This window comes from Leucopleurus acutus (genome assembly GCF_964270905.1).
Source record: "Leucopleurus acutus genome assembly, chromosome: 3".
NCBI classification, from domain to species: domain Eukaryota; kingdom Metazoa; phylum Chordata; class Mammalia; order Artiodactyla; family Delphinidae; genus Leucopleurus; species Leucopleurus acutus.
The window spans coordinates 10,203,100-10,209,233 of NC_139145.1; the positions used below are offsets into that span (position 1 = coordinate 10,203,100).

At 39.2% G+C, this 6,134-nt stretch overlaps 1 long non-coding RNA gene across 1 annotated transcript; it reads right to left on the bottom strand.

The window, feature by feature from the left end:
* Positions 1-604: 604 nt before the first annotated feature.
* Positions 605-1,615, bottom strand: LOC309958824. The gene is made up of 3 exons (XR_014326059.1): positions 1,484-1,615; positions 995-1,121; positions 605-779 (listed from the first exon to the last, which is right to left on the bottom strand). It is a non-coding gene; the product is annotated as an uncharacterized lncRNA (long non-coding RNA).
* Between the last annotated feature and the right edge of the window lie 4,519 nt (positions 1,616-6,134).

The window sequence follows — 6,134 nt, forward strand, 5'->3', positions numbered from 1 at the left end:
TATTAAAAAGTCTACAAACAATAAATGCTGGAGGGGGTGTGGAGAAAAGGGAACCCTCCTACACTGCTGGTAGGAATGTTAATTGGTGCAGCCACTCTGGAGAACAGTATGGAGGTTCCATAAAAAAGTAAAAATAGAATTACCATATGATCCAGCAATCCCACTCCTGGGCATATATCTGGAAAAGACAAAAACTCTAATTCGAAAAGAAACATGCACCCAGTATTCATAGCAGCACTATTTACAACACCCAAGACATGGAAGTAACCTAAATGTCCATCACGGATGAATGGATAAAGAAAATGTGGTATCACTTACACGTGGAATCCAAAAAAATGATACAAATGAACTTATTTATAAAGCAGAAATAGACTCACAGACATAGAAAACAAACTATGGTTACCAAAGGGGAAAGGGTGGGGGAGGGATAAATTGGGAATTTGAGATTAACAGATACACACTACTCTATATAAAACAGATAAACAACAAAGACTTGCTGTATAGCACAGGGAACCATATTCAATATCTTGGAATACCCTATAATGGAAAAGAATTGGAAAGAGAATGGATATATATATACGTATAACTGAATCACTTTGCTGTACACCTGAAACTAACACAACATTGTAAATCAACTGTACTTGAATAAAACAAAAAATATCATGGCATACTAACATTCTGTCACGGGACATTGCTTTCTTGTGTGAGTATAACTCACCTTAGATTTGTCCCATGATTTTCATACTGATCTTCAGTATCAGGGTCTTCCCATTTTTCTCCTAAAATGCAGACCAACAACAACAAAAATCATTATAAGTTATAAAATATCAGAGAAAAGTTGTTACATGACAGGTCCATGATGAACTATGACCATGCCTGGTTTATTTACTAATGTAGTCCCTTTCCACATTTCACCTATTGAAAATGTTGAAAAGCAAGCAACACTGGTTCTCTAATTGACTAAGTAATTAAGTAAGAATGTCATCATCCTTACCTATTGAGGTCAAGTTCTTAAAGGTTTCCTGCATCACATCTCTGTAGAGTTTCTTCTGGGATAGATCCAGCAGAGCCCACTCCTCTGTGGTGAACTTCACACTCACATCCTCAAAGGTCACTGAATCCTAAAACATCCCAAATACGTATGTGAGAGAATGGACAGAATGAAGAGCACCAGCAATCTATACTCAATTCATAGGAAGTTCACATATGACTCTGCGGTCTCCAAACATTTATTCTATAACTTTGTCATTAGAACTCTTACTCTATGGTGACACTCCCTCATGAATTCAAGAGCATCATGAACACAAGGAATTTACTGCTACATTTGTACTGTGATCACTTCAAGTCTTTATTCCTTTCTGTCAAGACATAGAGCACCTTGGAGAAATAAGAGAAACTTGCTATACAGATGAAAGAAATAATCCATTTTAAGCACACCGGTTCATTCTGATAAAAACTTTCTCATTCCCTCTTTAGTACCCACCATATCGTGCAGCACTATACGAGCACAGGTTCCCATCTGCATGAGGTTTTAACAAATAACAACACAGTGAAGAACTGGAAGGTTTTCTTTCTATTCTCATCATCAGACACGAGGCCAAAAGTCCTGTGGAAATCCAACCTGTAACAAGATCCAGCTAGTCATATTGTCCTGAAGTACTCCAGGCTAACAGAAGTAGTCAGATCCAGGTGGGTGAATGAAAATATTCTTGTGGAGGAGGATAAATTAAAATTTATATAATATTTATCACATACTCAGTTTTGCTTTCCTTTCTCTGTCTCATTTCATGGGGCTAGGAAGTTATTCAGAGTCAGAGCCGAGACATGAGGAGGAAAACAGGACAACTCACACCTCCACAAAATCCCTACATTCATGTGCCTTGGGATGGCTTCTGAACAATTTTTAGAACACCCATACTAAGATGATAAGATCACAGAAGACCTCATTTTGGCAGAATCATACAACTATAATCTGGGCCTTGATGACCTTGGGGAACAGGTTAAGACAAAGTTTGCAAGGGCTTCATTAAAAGCTTCAATGGTTTCATGGTGAATTTGCACAAATTATAAAAATACATAAAGAGTTCAACAGTGCTTTCTCAAAAAAAACCACAAAACCCTTTTCTCTTATATCAGCAAGTGATACCTGACCAGCCACTCTAGAGGCTGTCCTCCCACTTTCTCTCATTTCTGAGCTCCCAGGTGGGGCACAGCAGCATGACAGCCCATCCTAGGTATAGGAATTCCCCAGTGGCATAATTTCCTAAATGCTGGTCCCTGAAAGAGACCAATTACCCGTTGACGTCCATGTGAAGGGAACAGAAAAAAGGCTCCCATCCATCAATTCTGATGCTAGAATTAGCTTGTTTGGTAGAGCAACATCAACGAAGGAACATCTCTCTTGTTGTGGGTCCAGGGAGTAAGAGGAGTGGCCTAGGGCAGCCCTAATTACTCTTTCTTCACTGGAACAACAGCACTTGCTCATAACAAAATCCAACTACCTAGTGTGCAAAAGACAGTGAACATTAGCAGGCCCAAGAATGCTTAGCCTTAGAAATGCTTGCCCACAAATTTCATCTTTCACTAGTATCTGGGATCTGTGATTTTTGGGAGTAAGCTGACCAACCTTACAGATAAAAGTGCCTCAGTGAGCCTAAAGTGTATATGGTAAACTCCTGTTTTCCTTTGGAGAGTGGTAATTTTGTGTCATGTTCAGCAGAAGGTGCCTACCTGATCAGCACCCACCTCCCTAAACAACTATGGTCACTGAGTCTCTAATCTGTTACTTGGAGAACTGAGCCCATCCTACGTGGTAACACCAAGAGACAACATTTGAGAGCTTGCTTCTGGTTTCCTCCACACCAAATTTAATTCAATACTAAACAAGACTAATACAAAATATTTAATGATCCTCATGTAAAAAAATTTTTTTTAATTATTGGGTAATGTTAAAGTAGACTGAAGTAAGTAAAATGATGGCATGTGTTCTTAGAAAGAATTCAGCGTCACCCAGATGTCATCTCTCCCAAATGATACATTTATTATTTAGGTATTCGCAAATACCTAAAACAGTTTTTAGGACTCGATAAAAGCTACTCCTCCAAACCTAATACAAAGAAGGAATGTCCAAAAATGGACAAAGTCTTCTATGGAAAAACATGGCAGTCTACCTAACACACCTCTATGGTAATTCAGAGGATACAAGTATTAGCAGAAAGAAAAACAAACAGAATAAAGGAAAGGAAAAGTGTCTTCCATAGACCAGCATTTAATATGGAAAGTTGTTCAAGGACAGAATAGGAGAGTAGTGGCAAATATCATGAACACTTGACTACATAAGGGACAAACTATTATCCAGTTGGAAAAATGCAGCATATTTCCCTTCATTCCATAGACAATGGCCTTCTCATTGTAGATTTAAATGTGAAAGATAAAACTAGGCCACTTTTAGAAGTCACAGGTAAATGTTTTATTGATAGAAGAATAGAAAGAGTATCTCATATAAGCAAAAGAATGATCTATAAAGACAAAGACAAATTCAAATGTATTAAAATTAAGGTAGTTAAAAGATACATAGGGCTTCCCTGGTGGTGCAGTGGTTGAGAGTCCACCTGCCGATGCAGGGGACATGGGTTCGTGTCCCCGTTCGGAAATATCCCGCATGCCGTGGAGCAGCTGGGCCCGTAAGCCATGGCCGCTGAGCCTGTGCGTCCGGAGCCTGTGCTCCACAACGGGAGAGGCCACAACAGTGAGAGGCCCGCGTACCGCAAAAAAAAAAAAAAAAAAAAAAAAAAACATAAAAAGGAAAATATCTGCAATGCACACAGATATAGAAAAGGGCTACTTTGTAGAGTTAAAATGAACAGAGACAATTTTAAAATGGAAAAAGAAGCAAAACATATTTAACAGATATGAAAAGGATAATATATGAAAAAATGTCTATCACCTTGGCAACTGGGTAATAGGACACTAATATGTCCAGTAAATCCCATTTCACAGTGATTAGAACAAAACTTAGTCAATTTAATAATCTAAGTGTTGGGACTTCCCTGGTGGTGCAGTGGTTAAGAATCTGCCTGCCAGTGCAGGGGAACAGGTTCAATTCCCTGGTCTGAGAAGATCCCACATGCCACGGAGCAACTAAGCCTGTGCTCCACAACTACTGAGCCTGCATGCCACAACTACTGAAGCCTGCGTGCCCTAGAGCCCATGCTCCACAAGAGAAGCCACTGCAATGAGAAGCCTGCGCACTGCAACGAAGAGTAGCCCCCACTTGCCACAACTAGAGAAAGCCCGCGCGCAGCAACGAAGACTCAAAGCAGCCAAGAAAAAAAAAAAAAAGAAGAAGAAGAAAAAGAAAATCCCAAGTGTTGAAGACCATTGGGGGAAAAAGTCATTAAATTATGCACAAATGGAGGAATGGAATGGCCAAGTGATATACTCCATTGCTATTTCCTGTGAATATGAACTTGATCACTATTTACAGCCCAGCAATTCCCAACAATGTCCACAGAATTTATTGCATAGTTGCACTTGGAGAGATATACAAGGGTGGCATACACTAATATCAACAGATCTGAAGGTTTTATCAAGAAAACAGTAAAGCAAAGAGTACTGCAAAAAGTGCAGCATGTTACCTATTCTGTAACTGTTATGGTCTCCTGCAAAGACAGATGAAGCCTCGCCCGAGATTTAGTTCAGATGTCTGCACTGATGATAACACATACACACGTAAAGAGCATGAAAGGGGTTTCTTACTTCTATAGTGGAAGTGTTTGGGAAAAGGAAAGGAAGCCTCTGAAGAAGGTGAAAAATGCCTTGAGACATCAAGGAAAGAAGGAAAGGAGCCTGGCCTGGGTTTTTTATTGAGCTTAGGGGATGGTATAGGGTGAGAATTGAAGTACACGAGCAAGGCCTTCTGTGGATTCAATCACTTGCCAGAATCAAAGGAAGGGAGACTGAGGTTTTCTTATCACCATATACAGATGTGGGCACAAGTAGATGAAAGAAAGAGGAAGTAAGGTTTAAAGTTGTTAGCAGTCAAACATCAAAAAAAGGAGTCAGAGACTTCTTATCTATGGTCTGGTATCTAAGGAGCTTGGAAGTCAGCTTCTGGTACCTTCTAGTCCTCAGAAGAAAAAAAGCCAAGAAACTTAAAAGCAACAACTCTTCCACCAGAGAACTGAGGTCACAGGGTAAACTGCTGTCTCCAAATTAGAAATAGAAACAAAAAAGTATACCCAGACACCTGAAACTAAAACAACATTGTAAATCAACTGTACTCCAATAAAAATTTTTAAATAAAATTGGAACAATACAGAGATCAGCAGGATGACATGCAAATTAATGAAGTGTTCCATATTTTTATAAAAATACTGAATCACTATGCTGTACACCTGAAACTAATATAATACTGTAAATCAACTGTAAAAATAAACAAATAAAAATAAATAAATAAATAAAAATATACCCAGAATAGTTTCTTCTTTTTAACAAGCCTGTCCTGAAAACAATCTATTTCACAAGCGCGCAACTAACTGGGATTTTGCTAGAGCCTAACAGACCTGTGGCTGTAGGGAAATAGCCAACGTGAGTCTCTTTTAGCATTTTCTGCTCTCAAAGGTGGGGGCACCTCTGAGGATAATAGTGTTTTTTTCCCCTCCTAACAACAAATATGTGGTGTCCCAATGCCACTTCTCCAACTCTCTGTCACCAAATAGATGTCCAACAGTTCAATTCAATTCTAACACTAACTCACATATGTTACACTCTATAGATTTAAGCGCTCAGTACTAGACAATGCCTCTACTTCAGATGCCAGACACAAATGGCGTGCTTTGGTTACCAACGTTTCTACTCAGCCGTCTACAAATCATAGATTTCCTTGACACACCATCAGGTTTCATAATTTACTTAAAACAGAAGACACTCTATCACCCTTATTACTCAAGTCATTCCAAGGACTTCAAAAGTTTTTGCTAGGAATGCGGGACAAAGACCAAACATCTTTCTCATTGTATCACAGAAAGTCAAACCCAGAGATACAGGATCACTAAAAGATTGAGATCAAATCAGTGTCCTAGAGAATGCTTCCCCTCTGCCCACATCTACTTCTACATCAACTGGCCTCTTGT